Raw genomic sequence first — 12,283 nt, 5'->3', positions numbered from 1 at the left:
GAGAGAGAGAGAGAGAGAGAGAGAATGAGAGAGAGAGAGAGAGAGATATGCAGACTGCCAGACTAGCATCTCCTTGGGTGATTTCCAGGTGAAGAATCACTGAATCCACCAGCTGACCATCTCTTTAGCTGTAAGGTCCCTCCAGATGACTAAGGAAGAAGCTGGAACCTATGGGAGTTCAGAATGAGCCATCTCAGTGGTATGTAGATTACTTTGAGCTAAAAGCAACTTTAGCCTTAGGCTTAAGAGAAATTTCTGTCCCTCCCCTGAACTACCTAGAAGAACTTGAATTAGGGGGCTCATCCATAATAAGCTATTATCAGAGGTAAATTCTTTTGACCTATCTGTAGAGCAGGGCAAACTTCTATTTACTAAACATCTGTTCTTATTATCTTGCAATGACCCTTTGAAGCCCCCAAGGTGCATTATCTCATCCCTAGCTGAGGATGTCTTAACACACCTCAATCACCCGTTATAGCTCTGAACCTCTCCTGCATGTGGGGTTCCCATACACATGCATGTATTAAATCTGGTCATTTTCTCTTGGTAATCTATCTTATGTCTGTTTGATTATTAGACCAGCCAGAAGATTCTCAAATGTAGAGGAAAGTTTGTTCTTCCTCCACAAAGCTGTCTGCTCCAGGGATCCCCATGCAGAGTTGCTCCCACCCTCACCCTCACCCTTGCCATCATGTGTCAGGCAGTGGAACTAGTGTCTATGCAAACATCTGCATGAGCACTGAACAAAGAGTAAATGCATGCTGTTCACGTTCAGATGAATGTATGGGTGGGGGTCTGTGCTCTTGATAACTTACCACACCTCTCCAGTCTCAGTTCTCTCATATATGTAAAATTAGGAGGTTGCATTGGATGAACTCGAGGTCCTAAAAACTACTCGTGTCTTCTCTATGCTAGGGTTAGAGACTATTCAAGAATTTTTCAAGCAGAGGAGCGTGCTCATGGATTCAGAAATTCTCCCTGTACAAGGGGAGCTCCGGAGTAATCCGAACGAATGTAAGAGAGTGGCTGGGTAGGCTGGGACAAGGAGTGATGTGGGACAGCTGTGTATCTGAAAGAAGCAGGGGAAGAGGGGCTGGGCCGGGCCGAGTGTGTAGCCACAAGAAAAGTTTGTGGGGACTAGGATGATTAGAGAGCAAAGGGGGTGGATATTGAAGTCTAGAGTTGCAGGGCACCTCAGGAGTGATGTCCTCAGTGTGGAGGACATTGAAAGGCTTTCAGGGAGCAAGGAACTAGGAGGGAAGCCAAGCAGCCTGGGAGGAAGAAAGCAAGAGGTGCCCAGGCCAGGACTTGACCAGTGGTCCAGGAGCTGCAGACAGGTGGCTTGGAATGTGAGGAGGAGCTATGTTGTGGGGGACCTGGACCTTCCTTGCTGAAATCTTCCAAGTCTACTATCAACTGAGGACCTTGTTCCCTGAGATTTGTTGGACTTTTCCATAGTGCAGGGGCATCTCCTCCAAAGAACTTGTGAGTTTATGCTCAAGGCATCCCCTACTCCTTCTCAGGAAAAGAAAAGTGGCTCCTCACTGAAAGGCAAGAAGAATCCTGGGGTATGCGTGTTTATGTAGGAATACGTGAGTGTACAGTGCAATTTGTGTAGGGGATAGGGATGTGTGTGTGGAATGGGATATGCCTGGATGGGAAAGTATGGGTGGGGGTCTGTGCAGGAAGAGGGTTGCACCTGCCAGAGCTTAGCCATAGCCCAGGGGAAAGAAGAGAAGCCAAAAGAAGGCAGAGAACCACAGGAAGATGAGAGATACAAACAGAGCTGCCCTGACAGTGTGGTGGGAGGAGAATGAATGGGTCTGTCAAGGAGGAGAAACCTTTTCTGTTATAGATCTTATGAAAGAGAACAAAGGAGAAGGGAGGAGGCCCCGTAGAGAAGGAGAGAGGAGGGTGAGCAGAAGTCACACGGAGGAGGTGGATGGAGGAGGGAGGGAAAGCAGGCGCAAGACAGAGCCAGACGAAGACTGATCCAGGAAGAAAGACCTGTTCAGCTCAGTATGGCTCTGTGCCTGCTCTGTGCCACTGCGGGGCCTGTGGCTGGGGAAGGAAGTGATTGTGCTGGCACTTAAGGTAGGAGAGCAGATACTATTACAGGAAATTTCAGTATGAGATAAAGGTCAGTATATGGAGCACTGGGAACCGAGATGGAGTGGGGAGTTGCTAATCTTACTGGGGATTCAGAGGAGGCCAGAAGGAAGATAAGCAAGAGCCTGAGCTATACTATATAGATATAGTGAGAGGCAGTGTGGCGGGTAGCAATCTGTTTTGAGGAACCAAGGAGTCAAGCTCTGTGCCAAAGAACACCACCCAAGAGAGAACTGCTGATCACAGAGCCCCCTCACTGCAGCTCTCCCTCACCCCTCAGTGGAGGACGTCCATCACTCCTGCCTTGGTGGGCCTGCCCTGAGGACCCTTACACATTCTGCTCTTCTCTTTGATGATATAGACTGAACTATGTCAGGCCCAGTGTCAGGTGTCCCACTGGTTCTCAATAGATGCTCCACGAATAAATAACTGAATGAAGCAGTGTACTTTGCATCAAGCAATAACCCTCTGAGGAAGATAATGTTTTCCACCCATTTTATTGATGAGGAAGTGGAGGCTCTCCTTCAACTTTGGGAGGAATTAATTCTAAAGTCTTAGCATCTCTGGGCTCAAGCAGTCTGTTTTTTTCTTAAAAAAATAAGCTTAATGTTTATAGATTCGATTTATTTTTATTAGCCTCCATGCTGGTCAATATAAAATAATTATAAATTCAAGATTACAGTGAAAATCGCTACCATTTTAATTGAAAAAAAAAAGTGTTGAAGATTTGTATGCTATATATAGTTTTCCACATTTTTCTCCTGGGAACATTAAAAATATTCTATCATGCAATAGAAGTTTTAATAGGAAAGGGAAAGAAAAAGAAGATAGTGGGAATTGGAGGGGAGGAGGTCAGGAATCTGAGAGATGAGGAGGAAGAAGCCCCGTGAAAACTTGAATTCTCATCAGCTTCCAGATCAGTAGGGAACCAGAGGCGCTAGTTGGGGCCCCTGGGGGCACTGGGAGGCTTCTCCTCCAGGGAGCGTAGCAGACAACCCTGTGTCTGGGCAGCGCAGCCCCTGGAGGGTCTGGCTTCTGGCCTCCCACGGAGCAACCAGGTTTGAACCAGGCACAAGGAGGGTGGGGCATTGATTCCTTCAAATCTGTCATCCTTTAGAAGAGTCATTGCTCAGCCAAGAAAAGTGTGCTTCAGCCAGAGCCTGCCCAGCTCTTCCTGCTCCATTGTCCACCCAGCGTGTAGATGAGCAATGCGTCAGCTGGGCCCAGCCCCCCTCCCCCTCAATGTTCCGCACCCCACGGCCTTCCACGCTGCTGTCCTACTTCCCTGTACCACACACGGAATCTGGAGGTTGCTGTAAGGCAAGAAGGGTAAAGCATGGCACAATTTGTCTTCGTGTAATTATCTGTCAGGTAAAGCTTGTGAAACCCCAGCCACCTCCCCTTAGCCATGCAAGAAAATAAATTACACACATGCGCAGAGACATGGATGGCACGCTCTTGCCTTCTGCTCCCTGGCGGGCTCCGCTCTCGCCAGGCGAGACCGGGACGGTGATACCTGCATAGCTGGCCACCCATCCTCCTCTCTTCCTGGCCTTGACTCGTGTTTTCGTCTTTTCAGCCCTAGTTCCTTCCTGGGGAGGAGGGAAGAGGTCCATCTGGCCTTCAAGAAGTCATGGATGCTGAGAAAGAAAGAAAACAAAATTCTTGACCATTTCTGATCCAAGGAGTTGGAGGTAGGAGAGAGGCCTTAGAGTTGCCTATAATTTCTAAAATGGACTGTAATGCAACTACAAATGCAATGTTCTGAGTCCTTTCTCTGTAACAGTGATAGCAGCCACTTTTTAAGATATAGCCAATGGGTCCGGGCACCATGCTAACCTTTTCACAGGTGTTTTTGTCATTGATTTCCACAATGAAACCCTGTGGAATCACTGTGGGGATGAGGACTCGAGAACAGAGAAGTCGAGTGACCTCGCCCATGTCACACAGCTGGTTGAGGCCCAGCTCTTTACTATTTCAGTATGGGGCTCCAGGGAAGAAATGTGAGGCCTAGGGACAGTGGTTATCTGGGGGGACTTTTGCTCACTTACTGTGTGAGCTTTTGTTTCTTCCTCTTTAAAATGACAATATAGTGCACAATATGCACAATATAGTCATCTACTCTGAATCCTGTGAAAACTGAGTAAGATAGCAGGTCTTGGTACTTGTAGAGGCTCAAGAAATGAGGTGCCTCATCCTTCAGCCCTTTCTTCAGTGTCCCTCTGCACATGGGGGACTAGTGCTGGCAGCCTGGTTGAAGGCCTCAGAGGAGCATTTTGGATCGGGGATCCTGGTCCTTTCTGTGCCCAGGATCCCTTTGGCAGTCCAGTAAAGCCCGTGGAAGTTTTGTCACAATGTTCCAAATGCATAAACTGAAATATGTAGAATTACAAAAGCTGCCAGTTTTACTGAAATAGTTATTGAAAGAATTTAAAAAATAAATTTGTGACATAGTATTCTACCACCTTCTCTAACAATGCATTTAATAACCAGATCTAATGGCAAATGTAATAACTACCATAATTTCCAAGTTGTGATAAGTGTAAACTATATTTCAAGAGATCAGCAGCAACTGTTAGAATATGAAAGCATCTTGTTTTCTATTGGTGACAGAAGCACAGGTATTGCCAATACTATCGAGATATAGTAGAGAAATACTAATTCACTTAGAAGTCAGTGAAAATGTATCTACTCCTCCATATATAAGTTCTCAAATGCCCCAAAATCTATCCATGGATCCCAGGTTAAGAGTAGAAGCAGTTGGCTAAAATATACGTTACTGTGAATTAAGTACATTTTAAAGGTAGGCAATTGGGGCTATGGAATAAAACCTTCCTTCAGACAGAGTGGGTTTGACAGTACATGGGCCTTATTTTTGCTTGAATCTGCACAGGAGGGCTTTCTGGAATACATATATGAGGTATTTTTATGAATGAGGTAACCAAGACCCTGGGCAGTCAAGTGACCTATCTGAAAGCCCTAAGGAGTAAGCAGCAGAAGTTAGCTCGAACTCTTCAGGGCCCCTGGCTCTGATCTTAGGTGGTCTCCATCTCATTGTGTCCCCTTTTTCATCTACCTTCTGCTGATGAGGTGAACACAGCCTCCCTCTGTTGAGCTCTGCTCCCCCAACCCTCACAGTACATTACACTCCTGCCCCCCAGTGGCTCAGTGTGGCTCACTGTTTCATAGCTGTGAAGAAGCTACTTGGGAGGATTTGGCTGGATGGCAGGAGAGAACCCTACTCAGACGAGAGCTGAAGAGGAAGGCTGGTTCACCATCGATGTAGAACAGGAAAAAGCCACTGACATTTACTGGGGGTGAGAAAGTGAGGCTCAGAAGCCCTCTTAGCTCTCCTTTAGCAGGATGGATAAACTAGGCCATGTAAAGCCTTTGGCAATGGAGCTGCCCACATATTGTCCATGGGAATTGATGTGGAGAGGACTTCTTTGCTGCCCCACTGTTCTGGGGTCACACAGTGGAAAGAATGCAAGCCTTAGACTCAGAGGACCTGGCTGTTTCCCCTACTTGCTTTGAGACCTTGAGCAAGTTTCTTCACTTTTATGAGCCCATTTTCTGAATTGTGAAAGAAGACTAAAGAACGGGAAGTCTTCTCTGTTCTCAGGAGTCATGGGTTAATGTGGGCAAAACTGTCGTGTGAGCTCTAAAATATTATATAGGTGTTAATTATTATTAACAGAAAAATATACTTTTTCCCAAGTCACATTTGTATGATTGTCTTCTAGAACCATCTTATTTGGACTCAGCTTTAATTAAATCAGGAGACCTATACACTCCAAGGAGCTTGATCTTGCTCAATTACTGCTCTTTTCTGACCTGAACCAGGCATATATATTTTTCTGCATACATTAATGAGATTAATGAGGACTATATATACACATACACTGGCTGTGATATTAAATCCTTTTTTTAAAAAATGGAAACATTACTTTTATTCACAAGTTAGGGACACAATGCACAAATTCACAGAACAACAGAAATAAGACAGTTTGAAGACACTGGAGTATAACATTGCAGCAGACAGGTTAAACTCTTCATCTTCATCTTCTCCCTCACCAGTATCTGCTCCAACTTTCTCATAGCCCTTTTCAAGGGCAGCAGCATACTCATAGGCCTCGGAAAACTCTCCTTCCTCCATGCCCTCATCCACATACCAATGAACAAAGGCACGTTTGGCATACGTCAGGTCAAACTTGTGGTCCAGGTGAGCCAGGCCTCAGCAACAGCTGTGGTGTTGCTCAGCATGCACACAGCTCGCTGTGCTTTAGCCAGGTCTTGACCAGGTACCACAGTGGGAAGTTGGTAATCAATGCCAACTTTGAAGCCAGTAGAGCACCAGTCCACAAACTGGATGGTACACTTGGTCTTGATGGTGGCAATGGCAGCATTGACATCTTTAGAAACCACACCTCCACAGTACAACAGGCAGCAAGCCCTGTATTTACTGTGGTGATGGTTACATGTCACCATCTAGTTGACTGGCTCAAAGCACGCATTGGTGATCTCTGCTGCACTAAGCTGTTCATGGTAGGCTTTTTCAGCAGAGGTGACAGGGGCACATGTGGCCAGAAGGAAGTGGACCCAGATTGGTCTGGAATTTTGTCAGATCAACATTCAGGGCTCCATCAGATATGAGTGAAGTGGTGATGGAGGACACTATCTAGCTAATAACACGGTTAAGATTAGTGTAGGTCAGGCGCTTAATGTCGAGATTTCTACGACAAATGTCATAGATGGCCTCGTTGTCAACCAGGAGGGCACAATCAGAATGCTCCAGAGTGGTGTGGGTGGTGAGGATGGAGTTGTAGGGCTCAACTACAGCTGCGGAAACCTAGGGGGCTGAGTAAATGGAGAACTCCAGCTTGGACTTCTTACCATAATAGACAGAGAGATGTTCCACCAGCAGGGAGGTGAACTGAGAATCAGTTCCCCCACCAAAGCTGTGGAAAACCAAGAAGCCCTGAAGACCTGTGTACTGGTTGACCAGCTTCTGAAATTGGTCCAAGACAAGGCCATTGATCTCTTTGCTGATGGCGTGGTGTCTGCAGGAGTAGTTGTTGGCAGCATCTTCCTTGCCTGTGAGGAGCTGCTCGGGGCGGAAGAGCTAGCAGTAGTTGCCAGTGCAAACTCCATCAATGACTGTGGGTTCCAGGTCTACGAACACTGGCTTGGGCATGTGTTTGCCAGCACCTGTCCCACTGAAGAAAGTGTTGAAGGAGTCAACTCCTCCTCCAATGGTCTTGTCATTTGGCTTCTGGCCATCAGGCTGGATACCATGTTCCAGGCAGTATAGTTCTCAGCAGCACTCCCGATCTGGACACCACCATGGCCAACATGGAAGCGATGCACTGACTCATGACTGAGATTTGTAGGACTCCGCAGGGTTAGAAGAGGCGAGAGGACGGCGACAGGACCTCCCACTGACAGACTACCAAGGAGTCTAGGAGAGAAGTCTAAGACATTAAATTCTTAAGAGCTTATGGCAACTTAGACTTCACAAATGTCCTTTATATATCTTTCTTTAGATCCTCACAACCCTATGAGATGGGTATTTTTCTCATTTTATAGATGAGGAAACCGAGGCTCACTTATACAGAGAATTAGTGGTCTCGTGTGTCCAGGAGTCCATCTTCTGACTCTTTTTCAGTATTTACTTGTATGAGAATTAAGACAGACTCATTGAGGGGTGGAAGCAGCAGGATGAAAAGGGCTGGGGAGGTATTGAAATCCTTACTTGAAGGAAACACTCTTCAAGAGTGTTTCCCTTATTCTTGGATTTTCATCCCTGTGCCCAGTCGGCTGCCCTTACTTATGGTTGGTAAATGTCACAGCTCCTAAAATAGGCTTTAGGGAGACACTATCTGAAATGACTTTTTCTGTTCTGGAGATGCCAAGGGCAGAAGCAGCAGCAGCCACTTCCTGCTGCTGCTGCTGCTGCTGCTGCTGCTTCCTTCCTTCCTTTTCCTCCTCCTCCTCATTATTATTATTATTATTGTTATTATTATTATTTATTTATTTATTTATTTTGTCCTGAATGCTCTCTGCTTTATACTTGTGTGGTGCCCTGTTGTGGTCAGAGAAATGAACTACAGATGCACAAACATTTCTGGGCTCTCACTTGTTATCAACAGGCATCTTATAAGTGACACATGGCAATCTAGTAGGATCGTCACTTGGTATACAGTGACCTTGTTTTAGGGATCTGCCCCAGGCACAGATGGGGGCGTTGTGCATCAAACGTTGATTTTCAGAAGCGAAGCATCTTTATATTCCACAGTGCTTCATTCCCCAGACCTCAGACACTTGGATCTCAGGCCCCAGACAAAGCTAAGAAAAGCTGAGATGATTTTGGAGAGTGCCGGTTCAAGAAACAGGATATCTGATCTTAACTCAGTTACTGACTTTCTGTGAAACCTTGAGCAGGTATTTTACATTTTATGTGAGGCAACTTTTATAAGCCTCAAACTATCCTGTGAGCTAAGTATTATGCCCATTTTGCAGATGAAGTGGAGGCATAGACGATTTAAATCAGTGGTTCTAAAACTTTCATTTTATTATCCGTTTACACTCTTAAAAATTATAGAGGACACCAAGGAACTTTTGTTTATGTGGGTTATATTTACCCATACTTACCACATTAGAAATCAACATTAAACTTAAAAAATACTTATTAATTCATATAAAAATAACAATAATGAATGTATCATGTGTTGATATATATAAGATACTTAGAGAGAAAAATGGCAGTTTTATATTTTTCAAATCTCTATCATTGCTTTAAATCATTAAAAGACATGGCCTCTCAAAAACTCCACTGTACACTCATGACAGAATGAGAGTGAAAAAGGAAAATAATATCTTAATGTTTTTTATGAAAATAGTTTCGACATCGTGGGTCACCTGAAAATGTCTTGGGGGACTCCCAGAGATACCAAGGCCATATTTCAAGAAGCATTGGCTTAAATAATTTGCCTGTGGATGCACAGGCAGTGTGAAGTGGTGGAGCTGGGACTCCCGGCCAAGTTTGTCTGACCTCACAGTTCTCTAGCCACATTCACTGCCTTCCTCACCCTCTCTGGGCAGAAGGGGCCTCTGCAAAATGAGAGGGGAATTCTGCATGGCCTAAGGACACCTGGCTCTGATACTTCATGAATCTGGATGGTGGCAGCTTTGGACAGTTTTCATTCCCAGGCTGCTGCCCACATAGGCAACCCATGATGTTTGAGCTTTAGCGGGCTGAAACAGGGCATCTAAAAGAACAGAGAAAGATCAGTGACCGTCTCCATTCTCACATCCTCTTGAGAAGACAGCTCTGTGAGTCCTGAACTTTTCCTATAAAAGAAATGTCCCACTTCACCCCTAACTTGCGGCATCACCTGTCTCAGTTCTTGACACAAATTCACCCTTAGGCCAGGAGAATGGGAATGGGCAAAGATCACCATTCCAACTGCCTGCTTTACGACAAAGTTCTGAGGATGGACCTCTTTGAATTTCACTTTCCCTCCTTCCTCAATACATTCTTGAAATGCTATTGAGCAGAGAAAGGTTTATAAAAAGGCATTTCAGGTGGAAGGAATAGAATAGGCAAAGTCGCAGAAGCAGGAAAGTCCAGAACCTAGGAAAGTTTTGATATTCAACTGGTATTTTGACTAGTCTTCTTGACTAGTCTCTTTATTCCCATTTGTCCTAAACATTGACTATGCCAGAGTAATTTAAAATGTTTATTTCACTTGCCACTCCCCTGTCAAAAAACCTTCCCTTGTTCCTTCTCGGTTGAAATCAAACATTGCAATCTGGCATCCAAGGTCCTTGACCACTCTTATTTCAACCTGATTTCCTGTTGTTTCTCTACATGCGTCCCTTGTCATAGTTATCATGTGCTCCCTTCCATTCCTATAACCTGGGCTGTCTGTTTCTCTAGCATTTTACCTGCTTCAAGAAGCCTTCCTGACTGATATAGCCCAGAGAGGCTCCTCAGGCTTCAGAATGCCTAGAGCATTCCATTAGTACCTCATTCTTGGCCTTTTTTTGGAAATCACCTGGCATTGTTACTGGCCCAAGGGAAACCCTCAGCCACCTTTACCAGAAGCTCCCTGAAAGAGGGAGCAGCATCTTATCCTTTTTCACTGCCTTTTCTCTTTGCTCCCCATTATCCACTAGGGATTATAGTGGTTGGTATTTGTTGGCTTGATCCCTACAAGAGCTATAGACAGACCTCTTTAAAGGTGCTGGGAGAAACCAGAGAAGGAGACAACATAGGAAGACTCAGAGCACCCCAGAGACAAGAGAAAAGCACAAACTCATGCTAGTGGCATTTAGAGTAAAGAGACTTCTAATAGGGAGAGAAGAGCTGCCTCAAAGCAGGGAATGTCTTATTCCATGATGAATGCCAGAGGCAGTATGGGAGAGAAAAGATAAGCTGGCTCTGCTGTGAGACTTTGGGTAGATAATGAGCCTCTCTGAGTCTCTGAGCCTCAATTTCTCATTTGTAGGAAGAATAATGTCCTTTTCATAGGGTACTTATGCAGGATAGAGATACTGTATGTTAAAAGCTAGCATATAATTGATGCTCATATATAGTACATGCTTTAAAAATTATGAAATTCCCAGCCCAGGAGATCTTCTGGATAAGAGAGTCCTATTATTCTGGATAACATGATCATAGCTTTGTGAATGAACTATCCAGTTCTCAAAGAGTGTGAAGGAGTGAGGATCCCTTTGCCTCGAAGCCATTTTAAGGACCAGGTTTTCTGACCCTTTGCTACCATCAGGTGGCCATAATCTTACAATGCAGCCTGGCTGGTTTGTCAGTAAGTTCCAAATAAGGATTAAATGGAGATTTGGGGTGTGTGAGGAGTCTGGGGAATGGAGAGATCCTGGAAGATGGAAGAAAATAGAAGGAGAGTGACTTAGAGTCCTTGGGAAGCATTGAACCACCACTGGGCCAGGAGTCTTATAATACACGCACATAGCTGTTAAACAGGTGTCCTAATGGGGAAGCACCTTGGAAACTGCCTCAACACCACTCCCCTTGTTCCTCCGCTCTCAGTCCAAGCATGACTTCCTTGGGTAAACCTTCTTCAGTCTAGGTCAGGTTCTTTGATACATACCCTCATTAGGCCAAATTCTTTTTTCAGAGCATGTTTATTGTATTCAACTATGTGATGTTCATTAACATTTATCTCTCACTATGCTATATATCTTCCAGGAGAGAGACAATGGGGCCCCTTTCTCTTGTATCCCCAGGACCCAGAACAGAGCCTGTTATATAGCAAGAGCTCAGTAAACATGTTGAGCGAGTAGAGGCATTTGCAGAATAGGAGAGAAAGATCTGGAGATCTGGAGAGTGTTAAGAGTTCTGAGGATCTTTCGGCCAACTCTGAGGCATGCACAGGTCTTTCAAAGAACTCAAGAAAGATGCATAGAAACCATACTCACTCCTGTCAACACACCACCATTCCCCATTCCACCCCATCCCACCTCACCGCCTACTTCCGGAACAGGCATAATGGACTGAGAAGGGGAGTAATAGCTGGAGGGAAATGCTAGCTGGCAGAAGCCAGATAAAGGAGAGGAGAGAGGGATATGTCTTCTTTGGCCCTGAGGCTTTCAGATTAATTGCCAGCCACCTGTGGTCTGTCTCTGCTGAAGCTGGTCAACCACAAAACAAACACCATCAACACAGGGCACTTGAGGCAGGCATGAGTGAGGGGAAAGTGGGCTCCCTTCACATCTGGTAGCAGTAATAGCCTCTTCTCAGCACCAAATGACCAAGTTCTCAGTTTCTGTGGGTTAAAGTGGAAGTGAATGAAAGACTCACGGGTTGAGATGTAGAGTACACAGCCCAGATCCCGGCGGGAGGCTTAGGGGGTGCTTATTTGTAGAGAGGGCAGAATATAGTCTCATGATTTTAAGCAATGGGAAAAGTTTTGAGGGAGGAGTTCTTGGCTTAAGACTCCAGTCAAGTGCACATGAGGGGCAGACAAGGGAAAACCTGATAGGATGCTTCTAGGAGGAAGAATTAACAATGGGGATGGGTATAAAGGTTTTTCTCCTAGAAGAACACTAATTCTTTCCAAGCAAATGGTCAAATGCTTCTTAGGGCAGCACAAGCCTAATTGGATGAGAGTATGGATTTTCAAACTACTGCCTGTTT

The 12,283-nt window shown here is 45.2% G+C and overlaps 1 pseudogene; it reads right to left on the bottom strand.

Annotated features, from left to right (window-relative positions):
* Window positions 1–6,058: 6,058 nt before the first annotated feature.
* LOC102896466 lies at window positions 6,059–9,995 on the bottom strand (annotated as a pseudogene).
* Between the last annotated feature and the right edge of the window lie 2,288 nt (window positions 9,996–12,283).

The sequence above is a fragment of the Pteropus alecto genome, unplaced genomic scaffold (assembly GCF_000325575.1).
Source record: "Pteropus alecto unplaced genomic scaffold, ASM32557v1 scaffold106, whole genome shotgun sequence".
In the NCBI taxonomy this organism is placed as follows: Eukaryota; Metazoa; Chordata; class Mammalia; order Chiroptera; family Pteropodidae; genus Pteropus; species Pteropus alecto.
The sequence above is the reverse complement of the archived record's forward strand: the minus strand, read 5'-3'. Positions and strand labels throughout refer to the sequence as shown.